General features: G+C 45.4%; 1 long non-coding RNA gene across 21 annotated transcripts in view; it reads right to left on the bottom strand.

The window, feature by feature from the left end:
• LOC103351789 (uncharacterized) overlaps positions 1–19967 on the bottom strand; it is a 185226-nt gene that overhangs the window by 141404 nt on the left and 23855 nt on the right. For 19 of the 21 annotated variants that reach the window (XR_011385624.2, XR_016228056.1, XR_016228054.1 and 16 more), the window contains one exon: positions 5643–5706. This is a non-coding gene — a long non-coding RNA (uncharacterized LOC103351789). Of the gene's footprint in view, positions 1–5642; positions 5707–5928; positions 6025–15580; positions 15897–19967 lie in introns of all 21 variants that reach the window. The other 2 variants (XR_016228059.1, XR_016228058.1) reach the window with 2 other exon arrangements.

Genomic DNA, 19967 nt, shown 5'->3' with positions numbered 1-19967 from the left:
TGATTCCAGTTCTGGTTCAGCTCCTTAAGCCACTGTGACCCTGGGCAAGTTAGCTGACCTCTATTGGAGAATAATGCTGGGACATACATCCTGGGACACTTGAGATTAAGTGAAATAATGTGGACAAATTCTAAGCCCAGCGCTTGACACACACAATAAATGATTACTGCTCTTATTCCAACTATTCCCATTACTGCTGCTGCTACCGCGTGCACAGCAGCAGTAACAATAGCATATCTGGCCCATGCTGCCTCCATGTAGCTCCAATGCTGGGCTGCTAACTACACTTGCTTCATGCAAGGTTATTCTAAAGAGCCAAGTTCACCAGCCATAAAAATAAATGAGAAAGGGAATGAGGCTGTGGTGTAGTGGGATAAGCCACCGCCTGCAGTGCTGGCATCCCATATGGGCACTGGTTCGAGTCCCGGCAGCTCCTTTTCCAATCCAGCTCTCTGCTATGGCCTGAGAAAGCAGTAGAAGATGGCCCAAGTCCTTGGGCCCCTGCACCCATGTGGGAGACCCGGAAGAAGCTCCTGGCTCCTGGCTTTGGATCGGCCCAGCTGCAGCCATTGTGGCCATCTGGGGAGTGAACCAGTGGATGGAAGACCTCTCTCTCTCTCTCTCTCTCTCTCTCTCTCTCTCTCTGCCTCTGCCTCTGCCTCTCTGTAACTCTGCCTTTCAAATAAACAAATAAAGCTTTAAAAAAATAAATCAGGAAGTTATGGCTGGCAGCGAAGTACAGGCCTCAGGAGTCAGGTCCCATGGTTTTGTTTTGACCACTGAGTCACGTAGTGATCAGCAATCACATGAATATTGGCCAATTCTTCTGTTGTTCTTTAAGGGTGAAGACGTAAACAAAACCTCTTGCCTTGCACAGGAAAATTCACCGCTTGTTTTAAAACTGCCTTGGAGGGAAAGGTTTAAGAATCACAATCGGGGCCTGGCACTGTGGCATAGGGGGCTAAGCCTCTGCCTGCAGTGCTGGCATCCCATACGGGCACCGGTTCAAGTCCCGGCTGCTCCACTTCCAATCCAGCTCTCTGCTATGGCCTGGGAAAGCAGTAGAAGATGGTTCAAGTCCTTGGGCTCCTGCGCCTACATGGGAGACCTGGAAGAAGCTCCTGGCTTCAGATCAGCTCAGCTCCAGCCGTTGTGACCATTTGGGGGAGTGAACCAGCAGATAGAAGACCTTTCTGTTTCTCCTTCCCTCCGTCTATAACTCTAGCTCTCAAATAAACAAGTAAAATCTTTTAAAAACAAAGAATCACAATCAGCTGTCTCTCATGATGGAATCATTTCATTCTTCCATCAGTCTTTCCTCTTAGCTTCACAACTACCCAGCTAGTAGCCTGCAGGTACATCTGAGCAGAGCAGCCCAGGGAGGGCAGCAGAGTGGAATGGTCCTGATACAGAATACAAAACTCCCTATTAGAATGATCAAAAGCAAGTCTAGTTAGGATTCCTAGATGCATCCAGATGTTTGTCAAATGAATGTGTGAATGAACTGGCAGTCATTCATTGCTTCCAAACCACTGGGACACAATCTCTAATTGTTCAAACTTTTTGGCTTTGGCTTTCTCTTGGGACCACAAGGTTTCATGTGTGTTAGAAGCATTTCTGGGGCTGGTGCGGTAGTACAGTGGGTTAAGTCCCCACCTGCAACACTGCTGGACTCCTGGATCCTCCACTTTTGATCAGATCCCTGCTAATGTGCCCAGGGAGGCAACAGAAGATGGCCCAAGTGCTTGGGCCCCTGCCACCCACGTGGGAGATCAAGTTGGAATTCCAGGCTCCTGGCTTTGGCCTTGTCCAGCCCTGGCCATTGTAAATATTTGGGGGAGTGAACCAGTAAATGTAAGATATCTGTGTGTGTGTCTGTCTGTCTGTCTGTCTGTCCTTCTCTCTCTCTGTAACTCTGACTTTAAAATGAATAAATAAATAAATAAATAAATAAATCTGTTTTTTAAAAAAACAAAGGGACATGTTAGTCCCTATACTAGAAAAACTTCTCAACTCTGTTCCTAGTGGTAGTGGGCAATGTGTTAGAGCCCCAGTCCCTGCTGGATGTGTTCTTTCGTAACATGTATCACCATTACAGCTGGTTTTTTTCTGACTGATTTCTCTGCTAGGTCCAGCATGGAGCACAGAGCCTGGCACATAGGTGATATCTGCTAAACACCAGCAGATGAATGAATAAGTCAACTGCTTACTCTCTACCAAAGCACTGCTCGCAGATGGTGCACGCTGGGATTTCAGCTTAGTGCTACTGTGCTTTCTCGTTTCCTTTCTCATGTTTTATCCTCCAGGCAGGTTCGGGTAACCCTACACCCTCCCCACTTTGCTGAACTGAAAACTAGGAAATGCTTACGTTAGTGTGAAATTGTACTTGAACGCTTCAGCGACACGGGCACTGGAGTGCTCACAAGCTCCGACAGAATTCCTTAGTTGCAGAAACAGGGAAATAAGTGATTTTCTGTTTGTCTACACAGTGACTCATCAGTGTTACCTTGTCCTGTGCAAGTGGAGATCTGGTTACTGGGAGAGTCAAGACAAGCAGAACCACCTCCTAGAAACCAAACATGCATCGGGCAGAGCTCACTTTCTTCCATCTCCCAACGAGAGAGGCAGATTATCTAAATGCTGATTATGTCATGATCTCTTGGTGTGGCAACATTTCACTCCCAAGCAAATAGAGCAAGGATCCAGGCAAGCCTCAAATAGACTATGCCATCTGCACATTTCCTTTTTGCCCCAGGAATAGAGATGGCCAGAGGCAGAGAAGAACTTGGATTAAAAGTGGCGGTCTAGAAAGGTAAGTATTCCAAGACACAGGGCTAAGAAGTAGCCAACTGAGTAGAAGGAACATGACTACAAAGGGATCCCTAATGCTTTAATCTTGTATCAAGGAAGTTGTGAGTATGGGCGTGTGTACATTCACAAGCCTATTGCTTATCTGCAGGACCACACTTTTAGAGCTCATGGACGAACAAGGACATTCTTGTTCCTTACAAAGAATGTCCAGGAATCTACCTGCTTGACTTCTAAAAGAATTTCTTTAGCATTGGTCTTGCAACTCTTCTGATTTGACTACAAATAAGAGCCTGGCTAGGAAAAATAGAGGGCATTGGTGCCCTGCCCAGATCCTGTTTTCAGCAGGTGCACCAAGAGGCCAGCTGCTGTGAGCTGTTGGTTGCTAAGAGCTCACAGCTGTCTTCTCTGGAGGATTGTTCTCAGCTAACAGGAGTGCAATCCCTAGTCCAAGAGTGTCCCACTTACTGAAGGGGCATACAAAACCAACTTCCTTGCTCCAAGGCAGGACAAATGTGGGTGCCATTCATGCTGCAAGAGCCATCACGGGTCAGGTTATAGGTGGACTTCAATGGGCCACACCCTTCCTTATCTCCTTCCCTCACCTCGTCCTGCTTCCCACACTCCCCTCTCCAGAAATCACTCTTTCAATTGTTCGCATGTCTGCATCTCGGGCACTGGGGGTCAAGACTTAAGATGAGGGCAGGTGTTTGGTGCGGTGGTTAAGATGCCACTTATGATGCTCACATCCCAAATAGGAGAACATGAGCTGGAGTCCTCTCTCCATTTCCAATTCCCGCTTCCTGCTGGTGCGTACCCTAGGAGGCAGCAAACGATGGTGCAAGTGCATGGATTCTTGCCACCCATGTGGGAGAACAAGATCGAATTCCAGGCTCCTGGCTTCAGCCTGGCCCATCCTCTGTTGTTATAGGCATTTGGGAATAAACCAGTGGTTGAAAGAGTTTCTCTCTCTCTCTCTCTCTCTCTCTCTCTGCTTTTAAAATAAATAAAAATAAGAAAAAATGTTAAAAGACTTAAGATAGGCACTAATACAACTAACACTTGTATAACAGCATATGCCAGGTGCTCTTCTAAGAGCTATGTATGTATGAACTCCTTTAGCCTTCACAAATCTACCTCTATGAGGCAGATGTTACTATGATCTCTGCTTGGCAGCTGAGGCAACTGAAACAGAGAGGTCAAATAATTTTCCCAGTGTCACACAGTAAGTTTGAAACTACAGTTTGAACCCAGACAGTGCAACCCTTAACTACAATTCCTGCTGATTCTCACAACTCTCTCTTTAATACCCTTTTAGTTCCTTTTCAGAAACTGAGTTTAGCTCTATCTCAATCCTTCTGAATACTTTTTAAAAAATATTTTATTTATTATTTGAGAAGCAGACTTACAGAGAGGAGGAGAGACAGACAGAAAGGTCTTCCATCTGCTAGTTCACTCCCCAGATGGCTACAACAACCGGAGCTGAGCTGATCCAAAGCCAGAAGCTTCTTATGGGTCTCCCACGCAGGTGCAGGGGCCTAAGGACTTGGACCATCTTCTTCTGCTTTCCCAGGCCATGGCAGAGAGCTAGATTGGAGCAGCTGGGACTTGAAGTGGCGCCCATATGGGATCCTGATGCCACAGTCAGAGGCTTAGGCCACTATACCACAGTGCCAGCCCCCTTCTGCATATTTTAATAACCAGGGAATAAGGGACATCTTAAGACTAGTCTTAAGGAGGAAATCTCAATGAGCATAAGAATTTCTTGTAGTTGCAACTCCCGCAATTCCAGTCGGCATTATGTAAAGATTAATTTCATACTTGAGCAGATGCTGCACAGTGCGCACTGCTGTGGCTACAGAAACTATACTACTTCGGAGGAAACAGGAAAGTCAGCCTGAGAGAAGAGCGTTTTCCAGCGACATGCTATGAAAGCACACTTAGATTTTGACAGTGCTGGTGGCTGACAGTTACCCAAGGTAGGGGGATAGGGAAGGAGAGCCCAGAGCTTTTGTGTGCCACTCAAAGGAATGTGAACTGGTGCAGCCTTCTTGGAGAACTGTCCAGCAGCATCTACAAAGTGGGATCTATGCAAAGCAGGAGCCTGGAGCTTCTGCCAGGTCTCTCGCAACGGTGCAGGGACCCAAGCACTTGGGCCATCCTCTGCTGCTTTCCCAGGCACATTAGCAGGAAGCTGGATTGGAAGTGGAGCAGCCAAGACTTGAAGCAGTGCCAATGTGGGATGCTAACATCACAGATGGCGACTTAACCTTCTATTCCACTGCACTGGCCCCCAAAGCAATTTTCTTGCTGAGTGACCAACTTGTGGGTTCAATTTGCATCGTGAAGTATTGAGTTGATCTTGCCAAGAGCTCTTCTTCTCCCTCATACTCTGCTCTACACTGAGTTCTGGAATGTTTTCCATATTCCAAGGCACCAGATCTAGGCCATTTACTTAGAAACTAGAAAACCATCCAGAGAGGCACTCCTTAACCACCAGAGGGAAATGTCTCTGCCCTGCCCCAACAGTGTTCACCCAGGGCCTGCGTTTACGACAACGAGCAAGCAGAACAGGGTGACAACTGTACATGGAGCCAGTGCCCAAGCCGCAGGGGGGCCCTGGCAGATGAAGACTTACTTTGGAAGCTCTTCCTGGGCCTAGCCATTCCGATGGGGTTCCCCACTCTCCGTTCCTTAAGGCGATGAGCAATTTCAAAGAAACCAACCATCTAGCTTCCAATACCACCACCCCCCTCCCTGTCAGTCCATTTCAAGACACAACAGGGTCCCTGATGTGGACAAATAGGATTTCTAGGCGTCTTCAGCATCAGTACCTGGCAATCACAATGTGTTCTCTTTTCATTGCCGAAAGCAGCTGGTGAGTCTTCATGTCATTTCCTTAAAAAAATAAATAAATAAATAAATAAAAATAAAAATAAAAATAAAAATAAAAAAATACATAATGGCTTCTGGGAGATTATTTGTGACTTTACCAAGAGGAGCTGAAACCCTTCTTCACCATTTGAAAGCCCTTTCTCCTCTACTAGCATGAGAATGAGGAGGAGGAGGAGTCACACTTGAGAAAAAGTGAATCTGCAGTAATGGTTTGCCAGGCATTACCTTGGTCCTTGGCCTTGAGGCCTGAGGGATGTAAATGCATTCATCCATTTGCTTCACGGACATTTATTGGACACCTGCTAGGCATCAAGCTTTGCCCTAGACACCGAGGACAAGGCAGGGAATTAGCAACTGTGTTCTGAGAAGCTTGAACTTCCCTTGAAGGACGTACTTAGAGCAGGACAAGGGACAGTGCCAGAGCCACACTCCCCCTGCAAAGCTTGGGTACTCGGAACACAGAGGCCCTCCTTCAAAAAAACATGCCATCTTCTCCGTCCCCCTGTCCTCAGCATTCCCCACTCACAGCTGCTACTGGGCAACATGCTCCTTGAGCTTCCTCGTGATGTAACTGTGGCTAAAAGCAAGCGTGGAGCATGTTCGTCGTAGAAGATCCTGAAAGACCGGCCAACTTCCCCATCCATATCTCTTAGGACAATGCTGTGCCCACTTTGCTCCCTGGAGGATGGCACCCTGGCCATCTTTCAGCTCCTCTGATGTGCCAAGCTCTTCAGCACCTTAGGACCTTCTGCTAGCTCTTCTCTCAGCTTAAATTTCCCTCTCCCTGATTTTCTCAAGGAGATCAACAATATCTTCTTGTTCCTGAAGTTAGCAGTTTCAATATCATCCCTCGGAGAGGCCTTTCCCAACCATCAATAAGTGGGTTCACCTCTCCAGTTCCTATCACATTCTGGGATGGCCTGACCCTAGCTGCCTGTGTTTTCTGTCTTCTTGCACACCATAGAAGGCAAGTAGGGAGTGGTTCTGTCTGGCTCCCCTCTGTGTTCCCACTGCCTAGCATGTAGAAAGAACACAATATGTATTTGTTTAACAGTTCAATGAACAAAGGAATAAGTGAAAAATATTAGAAATAATAGGAAAGTCCCACAATCGGAGATTTGCTAAATAATTTTGGTAAATCCCTACAACAGACTGACACTGCAGATGAATATTTTTCAAACTATAAATTCCAATCTTTATGTAGCTCATGTAAGGAACTAGTGGGCCAAGAAACAGTGTATGCTAATGTATACTATTTCATTATAATATAGAATAGAAATATCAAAGTACATTATATATTGTAAGGGTATGTATTAGGTAAATGTGTGTTTGTTTAGTAGGTAGCAATATAAATATCTTCTTTTCTATGAGTTGTAGCCAGAAAATTTGTAAATCATTCTTATAAAAAGATTAATGACAAGAAAATATATTCATAATACATTAAGTGAGGAAAACTGGATTGAAAAGGAATAAAGACAGTATATGTGTGCAAGATAAAATATTAGATGGGAATAATATTAGTTTTAAAAAAAAAGCATGGATAGGAACAAAAAAATTAACCAAAATGTTGAGTAGATTTTTTGTGGGATTTTATTGTTGTCTTCTTTATATTCATCTTTGTTTTTTTCAGTTAGTTACAATGAATATGTAATTTTTCAAATGTGAATTATTTCTAGAAGATACTCTATAATACTCTTTAGAAAACAGGCTTTTCTTTAATAAAAGTATCTTAATGATAATGTCATAAATTATTGCAAATAAGCTTTTAAGTGCCTATAGAAAGTGTAATTACGATCCGGAGTTCTCCATAAAAGTGTTTCATCTCTTATTATCTTGTCTAATCTCCATAATAATACAAAAAGGAGGCAACCCAGCAGTTATCCTTATGCACAGCAGAGGAAACTGAGGCACCGTGATGGGAAATGACTTATCCATAGTCATACTGCAGGCGAGTGGTTAGCCTGGCCCTCTGATCGTGAATCCGCATGCTACACCCTCCACACTTCACCTATTTTGCTGCAATTTGCTACTTTATTGTGCTGTGTGGGACATAATTATCTGTTTTTCCCGTGTTATGAAAGAGTGAAGTTTCCCTACCTTATTGCCTGCCTTTCTACTAGGTCCTTGAGGCTGTCAGCTCTGCACAATGGTTTAGCCACTCCACCTGCCATTTTCCACTCCCTACAGCTACCAAGCTTTTGCCATTTCTGCATTCATTTCAGATCCTGGAGGCACTGTCACTTGGGTATTAAGAAATCTGCTTGACCTCTCTCAGCCTTGGTTTCCTGATCTGTAAAATGGAGATAACGATGAGAATACTTGTTTGACTTTATAGGTTGTGAAGATTAAATGAGTTAATGTAAGTAAAGTACCTGGGAAGCAACTGAAATCATACTCAATACACGTTATTGCACTCTATTGCTACTATTATTGCTTTTATATAGTCTTGGAGGCTCTGTGGCCCAATCACTTGAACATTGTATCCCCTGAATTTTTGCGTCTTTTTGCGTCTCCCAGACACCCAGAGTGGATTTCCCCTCAATCACTTTCCTAAATGTTATCAATGACTTCAAAACTCTTCTTAGTGTTCTAGTCCAAGGAAGCTCCTGATTTATGCCTCTTATATTTGAAGCCGTAGCTTTCAGTGTCGACTGTTAGTTCTCTTGATGCATGTATGAGTCTCTCTGAGGGGATTGAGTACCTACGGAGGATTTTTTTAAAAGATTTATTTATTTATTTATTTATTTATTTATTTGAAAGTCAGAGTTACACAGAGAGAGAAGGAGAGGCAGAGGGAGAGAGAAAGAGAGAGAGAGGTCTTCCATCTGATGGTTCACTCCCCAATTGGCCACAACAGTTAGAGCTGCAATGATCTGAAGCCAGGAGCCAGGAGCTTCTTCCTGGTCTCCCACGCGGGTACAGGGGCCAAAGGCCTTGGGCCATCTTCCATTGCTTTCCCAGGCCATAGCAGAGAGCTGGATCAGAAGTGGAGCAGCCAGGACTTGAACCGGCATCTATATGGGATGCTGGCACTGCAGGCGGCGGCTTTACCCACTAAGCCACAGCACCGGCCCCGTACGGAGGATGTTGTTGGTTATCTCTCTTACATTGTCTCTCTTAAACATTGTTTGTCTCGCGGTACCCATTTTGCCCTTTTTCAGCAACAACACGGGTGTGTGTTTGGAGCCTCCCTCAAGCTTCAGTCCAAACGGTCCAGGTGGGGCTCTAGCTCCCACACTGGAGTGTCAGATATAAAAAGAGGGGGGGGGAGTCACTTTCTGGCAGCTTCCCTCTGATGGGACTAACAAGGTCTAGAGCTGAGAAAATGAGAAGCCACTGCTAGTCCCCATCACTTTGTGAAGTCTGAGAATAAGCCAACATAGAGGAGCATGAGGATGAGCTTCCAGATGGAGAAAACAGATCTTGGTGACAGCACTGGAGCCCAGGCGCAAGGCTCACCTACAGCCAGCCTTTGCACTGAGCTTCTCAGTTAGACAAGCTAGCGCTTTGCATTTTCTTTAAGCTTTCCTTAAGACAGTTGGGAATTATATTCTTTTAACACTCAGAGTCCTAGAACCAGAAATGTCCCCAGAACCATTTGTTAACAAACAAACAAGCTGAGAAAGTCTATAAGAGAATGATGGAACAAAACAAATGCCCAAGGAAAATTAAACATAAAACATGGCAAATAGGGGGCCCAGCATTGTGACATAGCGGGCTAAGCTGCCACCTGCAGTGCCAGCATCCCAGGTGGGTACTGGCTCAAGTTCTGGCTGCTCCACTTCTGATCCAGCTTCTGGCTAATGCTCTTGGGAAAGCAGCTGAAGATGAGAATCACTTTCCAGAAGCAGCTTCAAAAGTAAAGTTTAAGAGAAAATAAGCCCGGGGCTGGCGCTGTGGCATAGTAGGCTAAACCTCCACCTGTGGCACCAGCATCCCATATTGGTGCCACTGGTTCGAGTCCCAGCTGCTCCTCTTCCAACCCAGCTCTCTGCTATGGCCTGGGAAAGCAGTGGAAGATGGCCCAAGTCCTTGGGCCCCTGCACCGATGTGGGAGTACCCGATGAACCCCCTGAATCCTGGCTTCAGCTTGGCACAGCTCTGGCCTATGCAGCCATTTGGGGGAGTGAACAAGCAGATGGAACATCTCTGTCTCTCTCTTTCTTTCTCTCTTTCTCTCTGCCTCTGCCTCTCCTTCTCTGTAATTCTGACTTCCAAATAAATGATAAATCTTTAAAAAAAAAGACATGGCAAATAGTATTCTAATCTCTAAGTATTTCTGAAAAAATTAACTCAAATATCCTTACAAGATTCCAGCCTCTGTCTACCCCTATGTCATTTGAAAATACACTTCTTTACTCGGGATTACTTAAAGACATTCCACCTGGACGAGCTGGACACCCCCCAAACCCCAAGAAAACATTGCTTTCAGCAAAGACAAGGTGATGGGGACAGAATTTGAAACACAATGTGGTTGTTTGCATTGCACATAGAAAGGCTCTAGCATCAGGCTAGACAAACAAAGAATGAAAAGTTTCAGGAGGCAAAATTGGGTTTGTGTTGACTTTGAACAGGGCAATTGCCCACCCCAGGCTCCCACCTTTCCCCCACCCACATGCGACATGGTTGAGTCGCTTCTTGGAAACGTGACATTCAGTCCCAACGTCACTTTCACTTCCCCTCAGCAACTCTGCCATGCAGAGGAGGTGCCCTTGCCCGAAGTCAGGCATTTCTATTCTGGCAAGAGGCTGGTAGACCAGAATGGCAGCTGTCTGCGCAAAAATGCAAGTCATCAGGGGCAGGAAGAAGAGGAGAGATGGAACAGCTGGCTCACCCTGTTGCCTTTTTTTCACCTTTTCCATACTTGCTAAACCACTTTCTTGGTTGCCTTGTCTACAGGCATGGACTGGAAAAGGCTGCTTGTGGTCTGGTATGAAGACCAGCCCCACTGTATCCCTGAGTTACTCACTGGTTACATAGGGAGTTCTCATGCCAAGGCAGGTGGCCCAGGCATGGGCATGGAGCAGGCTAGAGAACTCTGGCACAACCCTGATTTCCTGGCAAGGAAAGATCAGAGGACTAGCAGTATGAGACTGTTAGAAAGAGCCCCACACTTGAAATTGCGTGGAAACTGATTGGTGCCACGAGTCTTGTGCCTCACACAGAGCTCGAGAGAGACCTTCTGGGTGAGGTCGAGTGAGATTTCATTTCACAGTCCTCAGGACATGATGGTGCCCATTTCTGAAATCTCTCTGGGAGCCAGAATGTTTACTTAAGGCTACTTGGGCCACTTCTGAGTGTTGAATAGAGATGAGAAAGACAGTGGGTATGCAGTCAGGAGCCAGGGAGGGGAGCAAGGGGAGAAGGAAAGGTTGGGATTTTGCACAGCACAGACGCATTTCTTTAAAGGAGAAATTTCTCCCCCCCTTCTAGTGAGTAAGGGTGAAACCCCTCCTTCCAAACTGCTCCTGCCAGGGGCTTTCAATCATTAGCTCGATTGATAATAAATACCAAACACAGCTTTGCTTCTTTGGCGATAGAAGTCAGCAGACGGCTGTGTGTAGTGGAGGTGTTAAAAGAAAACAGGAATTCCATCCATGCCCCAAATATGTTTTCAAAGTGTTATCAATAAAGCCTACGAGCAAAAGGCATTTAAGTAACCAACTCCTTCTTGGAGGCTCTCATAACTTCCTGAGCATGCCGGGTGAGAGAAACCTTGACAAGGATCCAGGTGGTTTACACGCTGTGCCCAGGGATGTCAGCCAGCATGCAAGGCCTAGGAGCTATGTATGGAATTGAGCAGAAAGAATACTGCTCACATCTCTAATTCCACACCCCAGCTGTATCAAAAAACACTAAGACCAAGCGATTAGTTTGAATTTGGGCAACAGCAAGATAGTCAGATTGTGTAATTCTAGACTAAAAAGAAACAAAAGAAGTTCTCCTCCTTTATTCACATAATACAACATAAATAGGTATTTTCCTATTATCACATATTTGTGGCTACATAGGCTCAATCTTTGTAACAGCTCCTTGAGAACCTTTCAAAAATTCTTTCACACGAACTCACAAGTTCCATTTTTAGTGGCTTATTGTTTCTGATCTGGGCTTTAAATGGATGGATTTTGATGAAGACAGATTTATTGTCATCACAGTTGGGATTGGTGGAGTATTTTTTATTTTATTTGAATATTTTATTTTGTAATGACAGTCGCATTCGATACTTTGTCTTTAACTAGTAAAATCTTGCATCATTCACCCGTATTCTATACGGTGCCTGTTTTTCTTTCCAACACAGGACTCTACCCACTAAACAAAATGCATATGTCTAGGTTATATTAATGACAGTCCTGACTTAGTGTAAATAGGGATTCTAAGCTCCTTGTGACTGTCGCCTCATGTCTTTTGCTTTGATGGGTTCCCAGTGCCTAACACATACTTCCACGAAGAGCTGATGCCTAATAAATATTAAATTGAATACAGGAGATTTCATGAGCTCCAAGCCTCTTGTGAGTCACCAGTGTCTATACAGCTAATTAGCAGTCCTGCTCTGAGCTATAAATGGATCTGGGCCACACAGGAACCAGGAAGCCACCTACCTTCCCATACCAAGATTTTTCCAAGTGTTTCCTGCCAAACCCCAGCATCAGAATCACCAGAGCATTTGCTAAAAATGCAGATCCCTAGGCCTGGGATTTAGCGGATCAGGATTTCAAGGAAGGAATCCAGAATTTGAGTGTTAATTCAGAGGCCATGGCCTCTCTGTAATGCACGAGGCAGGCAGTTAGGATACAATGCTACTTTTACGAGGTGACTTTGAAAAGTTCATGGAAAAACCGAATGGAAAGATAATTTTAGGAGAGGGCATTTGGCCTAGCAGTTAAGATACCAGTTAAGATGCCTGGGTTCTGTACTGGCTCCAGTTTTTTGCTAATGTGGACACTGGGAAGCAGTGGCAATGGCTCAAGTAATTAGGTTCCTGCCACCCACATGGAAGACCTAGACTGAGTTCCCAGCTCTCAGCTCCCAGCCCACGGCAGGCATTTGGGGAAGTGGACCAGCACATGGGAGCAATCTCTCTCGCTTTCTATCCCTCTCAAATAAGTTTTTTTTTTTAATTGTAAAAGATATATTTGTTTTTGGTGCAAAAATTTGATATCCACACATAGCTTTTTAATACACATGTTCATGAACTCTTTGAAGACACCTTACATGCATGAATTTCAAATCTTTCTTGCAGTAAAATAAACTTATCTTTTAATTCCATTTTCCATTAACTTTTTCTAGTACCCTTGTACTTCTAGCTTGGGCATTGAAAAGGGAAATATGGAAAATTAAAGAGAAGTCAAAGGAAGGCTTGATTAAACAATGGCCAAATAGCTGCTATACGGAAATCCCCTAGCTAGAAGGTCAGAGGTTGAGGAAGAGCGTCCAGGCACACAAAGGAACGCAGCTTTAGGGAGAGAGCTAGACAGACCAGCGCTCTAACTTTCGGCCTCCACAGGATAAAGGGGAGCATGCTGTGCTGGAAAACCTCAGATGTCTGTGTGTCCCGTCATGAACAGACTCACCCCTAACATCTGCAGGACTGAGCCAAGAGTACAAACAGAGGCCCACATACCATATGTCTGAATGTTTAAAAGTTATATATCAAGCTAACAAATGTTTAAATAAAAAAGGTTCTTTCCTCCTATCTTGACAAACAAACTGTCATAACAACTCGGAAAGCCAGGTGTGAATTTAGAGTGAAGGGGCTCACTGGGGGCTCCACGCTGGAACCTAGAGGCAAAGAGGAACTGGCCCTCAGCCAGCAGGGGTCTTTTCCCACCCGCAGGTCCATCCTGCACTTGAGGAAGCCTTGGGGCCCATGTATGTGGATATTTCAGCACTTCACCAAACTTCTTTCAGAGATCTCTCAGCTTCTGCCCCCCAGCAGCCATGCTAGCACCCCTTTAGGCCTAGCGGACCAGGCGTTAGCTGTATAGTCATCCAGTATGAGCCCTGGAAGTAGGCTCAGGACTTCAGGGAAGGGAATTTCAAAGTCCAGGAGTACAGAGAGTATAACAGAAGACGAGCAAGTTCTAAGTGGGCACACATTCCCTTGATCGTTCCTGATCTTCCTTAACGGAGAGTGGTATGGCCAGAGGAGAGGGCCTCTAAAGTGGTACTTCTAAAACTAATGTGTGCAGGAATCACTCAGGAATCCTGTTAAAATGCAAACTCGGAGTCCTTATATCAGGGGTGGCACTCAACAATGCATGCCTCCAACAAGCTCCCAGGTGCTGCTGCTGCTGGCCCATGGACCATACCTGCAGTAGCAAGTCTTTAGCCTGCAGCCCAAAGCCCTGGCCCAGAGGTCCTTCTACCTCTGGTTTAAAGACAAACGGCACTTCGCACACCTCTGGGACCCAAAGAAGTTTAATAAACTCTTGCTCAGTTATATAGGTGGCTGTTGAAAGGATAGTAGAGAGGAGAGAGACAAAGAAAAGAGACAGAGGAAAAAAGGGATAAAGAGAGGAGGGATAGCCGGCGCCGCGGCTCACTAGGCTAATCCTCCGCCTAGCGGCGCTGGCACACCAGGTGCTAGTCCCGGTCGGGGCGCCGGATTCTGTCCCTGTTGCCCCTCTTCCAGGCCAGCTCTCTGCTGTGGCCAGGGAGTGCAGTGGAGGATGGCCCAAGTGCTTGGGCCCTGCACCCCATGGGAGACCAGGAGAAGCACCTGGCTCCTGCCATCAGATCAGCGCGGTGCGCCGGCCGCAGCGCGCCGGCCGCGGCGGCCATTGGAGGGTGAACCAACGGCAAAGGAAGACCTTTCTCTCTGTCTCTCTCTCTCACTGTCCACTCTGCCTGTCAAAAAAAAAAAAAAAAAAGAGAGAGAGAGGAGGGATGCAAGAGAAAAGAAGCAAAGAGGAAGAAAGGGAAAGTGGAGCTCTTTGCCCTTGAACTAGCCATCGTTTGTGTTAGTACAGCAGTTTGATTTCATTGTGACTTGTTTGATACTACCACTAGCATTTTACGCATTTATTTACTTTTTCTTGTTTTCTCCTATGTTTTCCCTCTAGTTTTGAAAGTTATTCAAGGACAGTGACAACAAATTCTAATTCTCTCATTTGCACTAACTCACTTCCAGCAAAATCTAGACTGAAACCCAGTTATCTTGGCTCTCAGTCCTGAATCCTCCCCCATCACCATCCTGTCTGCTACACAGAAGAAACATTAAATTGGAGAAGCTGTGAATCTTCTGGAAATTTCCATATCACTGAAGATTCAAAAAGTCAGTTCACATTCCCTCTGTACCCTTTAGTTATTAAATCATAAACTTTAATTCAAGGCATTTTAAAGGGCCCAAAGGAATTTTAATTTGATGTGGATGACTTTCAAATCTGAATAAAAATCACATCATATAAAACTGTGCAATCTCTATTACTTTTAAATAATAGAACAAGTTTAAAAATAATCAACAGCCAATGTAAGAGTCCTGTATAATTCAATTGAACTCTTATTTTCTGGACTAATGAAGGAGGCAGTGAGGGAAGTAATTCCAAATCATTTGTATGTGGCTTTGCATATGATGGGCACTCCTACTTGGATGTTACATAAGTATCTGTTTAAATTAATGACATTGTTTAAGGAAGGGGAAGTTACAGAAGAAAACCCAGGCAATACTTGGGAAGTATTAGTCAATGACTTTTAGGGTTGAAAGCCAAACCAACAGACACGCCTTTCTTGTCAAAGCAAATGGTTTACTGTATAGACACATCAGAGTGTATTATCTTAGATCTTCTTTGAGAGTGAATATGGTGTAGCACCCCACTGAAGAGACTATAGGCTGCTGGCAGGGGAGAAAATATGGAAACATATCAGGCCCACTACCTACCAGAGTAGTGTCAAGAGGACGGAGATGTCATTGCTGTCACTTTGCTTGCTATAGTAATCATAGCCAGGTACCTCTGACACTGAGAACACCCCAAGTTCCAGTCACGGGGAGCCATCAGATGCATAAAATGGAAACATCAACCTCCACTGAGCTCAGTCACGTGAGAAGGCTCCCAGGTTGGAAGAAGAGTGGCTCTCAAACTTGAGCAGGCATCAGAATCATGGCTTGTGAAACACACGCCGTGCTTTTGATTTCCCAGGTTTGGAGCAAGGCCGAAGAGTGGGCATTTGTAACGCGTTTCCAAGTGAAGCTGCCGCTGTTGAGAACCATCAGGCCATTAAAATCTTACCACACCCAGCAGCACCTCTACCTTAATAGTCACTTTTTAAAACATTTTATTTATTTATTTGACAGGTAGAGTTACAGAGAGGGAGAGAGAGAGAGAGAGGTCTTCCTTCAGCTGGTTCACTCTCCAGATGGCTGCAATGGCCAGAACTGGGCTGATCCAAAGCCAGGAGCCAGGAGCTTCTTCCAGGTCTCCCACATGGGTGCAGGGGTGCAATCACTTGGGCCATCTTCCACTGCTTTTCTAGGCCATAGCAGAGAGTTGGATCGAAGTGGAGCAGCCGGGACTAGAACTAGAGCTCATATGGAATACCAGCGCTGCAGGCAGAGGCTTAGCCCACTATACCACAGCGCCGGCCCCCTTGATACTAACTTGCAACATTGAAGAGCTGCAGAGCAGTCCTCTGCTTCTTAATAGGATCCTGACAGTTGCTCTGCTGTTTTGGATTCAGAGTGGCATCTCCTTAAAGAAGTCACTGCTGGGGGCTGATTCTGTGGCGTAGCTGGTAAAGTGGCCGCCTGCAGTGCCTGCATCCCATATGGGCACCAGTTCAAGTCCCCACTGCTCCACTTCCAATCCAGCTCTCTGCTATGGCCTGGGAAGGCAGTGGAAGATGGCCCAACTCCTTGGGCCCCTGCACCCGCGTGGGAGATCCAGAAGAAGCTCCTGGCTCCTGGCGTTGGCCCATAACTATGTATTTTTTAAAACTAAAAAAAAAGTTAATAGACAGAGAGGCCCACTAACAGAGCTCCTATGGTCTGGTTTACTCCTCAAATGCCCACAGTGGCCCCATGGTCAGGACCAAAGGAAGGAGTCCAGTACTTACCAATACTTAATTCAGGTCTCCCACATGGGTATCAGGAACTCAATCACTGGGGCCACACCGCTGCCCCCCACCCAGGCTCGGCATTATCAGAAACCTAGAGTTGGGAGTGAGAGCCAGGACTCGAACCCAGGTACCTCAATGTGGGACACAGCAGTCCTAACCACTAGGTCAAATGCTGTCCCCAACTATGTAGTTCATTGGAAGAAACTGTCTCCTCAACTTGGAGACTTGAACTGACAGAGCACTGAAAATAAATAAATAAATAGTGAGCTGGTGTTGCACCATCATTAGAGCTGTGGTTGCTACAGTGGTGACTGCTACAAGGGCTGGAGTACATCTAGACAGATGTCTGGCATTTTTAAAATTGATGAATTTACTTTTAAACTGACACCATTGTACGTTTTTATTGTTTACAGCATTATCTTGAAGTATATACATGCTAATTAACGAATGGGTTGTCTCACATTGCTATCCATTTTGTGCTGAGAGTGCTTACCATCCACTCTTTACATTTTTAAAGAATACAGTACGTTGTCACTAACTGAATCACCTTGCTGTACAACTGATATGTTGAAATTTGTTCCTCCTATCTGACTATGATTATGGATCCTTAGACGAACACCTCCTCCATCAGCCCCTGTTCCCAATTCCCCAGCCTCTGGTAGTTATCATTGTATTCCCTATTTCAATGGGATCCGTTGTTTAGATCCTACATGAGTGAAATCATAAGGCTTTCTGTGCCTGACATTTCACTTAACATCCTCCAATTTCATCCATGTTGTTGCAAACGACAGGATTTCCATCTTTTTGGAGGCTGAATAGTATTCATTGTGTATAAATATCATATTTTCTTTGTCCATTCACCTATCGATGGATATTTAGATTCATTATATACCTTGGCTGTTGTAAATAGTGCTGTGATAAACATGGGAGCTTATATCTCTCTTCAACAGAGTTCATTTCCTTTGGATATACACCCAGTATGGGGTTACTGGATCATATGATAGTTCTATTTTTAAAGCTTATTTATTCATTTTTATGTATTTGAAAGGCAGAGCAACAGAGAATGAGAGAGATCTTCCATTCACTGGCTTACTCCCAAATGCCCTTAGCAGCTGGGCCTAAACCAGGCCAAAGTCAGGAAGCTGGAACTCGGTTCAGGTCTCCCAGGATCACATGAGCAGAAAGCTGAATGAGAAACAGAGTAGCCCAGACGGGAAGCAGACATTCCAATATGGAGTGCAGACATCCCAGTTGGCGACTTAACTTCCTGTGCCACAGCGCACATCCCTGGCAGTTCTATTTTTAAACTTTTGAGGAAAATGCTTACAATTTGGCATTTTAGAAATTTTCAGAAAGTACTCAGGAAAGAAAGAAGGTCCTGCTCTCTCTGCCAATCAGAGAACCAGCACTTCTGGACTGAGCACAAGCTTAGCCATAAAAACAACAACAACACAGTACCTGCCTTCCAGGAGCTCACAGCACACTTCGTTGAGAGTAGGGTGAGAAGAGATTGAACATAAACAATGGATACATACCAAGAGTGCACAACATAGGCAAAACACACAAAGCCCTTGTTGCTATCACTTACACATCTCCCAGTCAGCCATGCTGTTCACTTCTTGAAGATTTAAGCAGCTCATTCATCTTCCCCTCCAACACCACAGCTATCACAATTCTTAATTATTCCCATGCCCAACATCATTGATCCTTCCAACTCCAGCTTCTCAGGTATTTGGCCATCTCTCTTCCAACAATTGTTAGGTCCTTGCCCCGCCTCAGCCTTTCCCTCCAGTGGTTACACATTAGACCTCGTCATTATCAAGGACCGCATCCCTGACACATCTCAACTAAAAATATTCCACTCTTCCAACGACCACCTCCTACCTTTCCACATCACTGTCTCTCCTCCCTCAATTCCAACAATTCTTGGATCTTGGGAATCCTCATGCACTGGTCCTATCAGCTTGTCACTTCCCTTAATACCCTCTGCAGCCTTGCTTCTCTTCTTACCTGGCTTGGATCCCATGATAATACCCACTCCCTTTCCCACCACTTCATCCATCTCAACTCTTACCCACCTTCATGCTCCAATGTTGCTTAAATCTACCTCTCCACTTTCTGGGCACCTGCATACAGGGAGCTGGGGTAGCCTCAGATTTACTGGTCTCAATTTAAACTCATAGCCACAAACTTGAAGCAGGCATCTAATGCTGCTTAGAGTCCTACTACACTCCCCCTACCAGTCCATTCTTTTAGTCTCAGGAATTACCTCTACCTCCAATGTTCTGTCCACCGTAATTTTTTACTAGCACTTCTAATTTTTCACTAGCTTCTTAATGTTGTCCCTACTTCACTGTCAACTCCAGTAGTCTCATTTCACCATAACAGCCAGAGTTGCTCTTTTGAACACATAAGTCAGATCATTTTCTTCCTCTGTTCAAAAACCTCATTGGGGTTGGGTATTTGCATAGGAGTTAAAATGCCAGTTAAGACACATGCCTTCCACATCAGAGTGCCTGAGTTCAATTCATGGCTCTAGCTCCTAATTCCAGTTTTTTGCCAACGTAGACCCTGGGAAGCAGTAGTGAGGGCTCAAATAACTGGCTCCCTGCCATCCACATGGAAGGCATAGATTGGGTTCCCATCTCCCCTCTTCAACCACAGCCATTGCAGGCATTTGAAAGTGAACCAGTGCATGGGAGTGTGCTCTCTCTCTTTCTCTCTCTTAAAACAAAACAAAAGGCCGGCACCGCGGCTCACTAGGCTGATCCTCCACCTGCAGCGCCGGCACCCTGGGTTCTAGTCCCGGTTGGGGTGCCGGATTCTGTCCTGGTTGCTCCTCTTCCAGTCCAGCTCTCTGCTGTGGCCCGGGAAGGCAGTGGAGGATGGCCCAAGTGCTTGGGCCCTGCACCCGCATGGGAGACCAAGAGGAAGCACCTGGCTCCTGGCTTCGGATCAGTGCAGCGCACCGGCCGCAACACGCTGGCTGTAGCGGCCACTTGGGGGGTGAACCAACGGTAAAGGAAGACCTTTCTCTCTGTCTCTCTCTCTCACTGTCCACTCTTCCTGTAAAAAAAAAAAAAACCTTCCTTGATCTCTAGTTTATTCACAATAAAGTCCAAAGTCCTTTATGTGGCCTATAAGATCCTACATGACCTCGCCCTACTCTTTCCAGGTTCTAGTCATTTGCTCACTGTGCTCCAGTTACAGTG

The sequence above is a fragment of the Oryctolagus cuniculus genome, chromosome X (assembly GCF_051225735.1).
Source record: "Oryctolagus cuniculus isolate XC-2025 breed Fujian yellow rabbit chromosome X, ASM5122573v1, whole genome shotgun sequence".
Lineage (NCBI taxonomy): Eukaryota > Metazoa > Chordata > Mammalia > Lagomorpha > Leporidae > Oryctolagus > Oryctolagus cuniculus.
The sequence above is the reverse complement of the archived record's forward strand: the minus strand, read 5'-3'. Positions and strand labels throughout refer to the sequence as shown.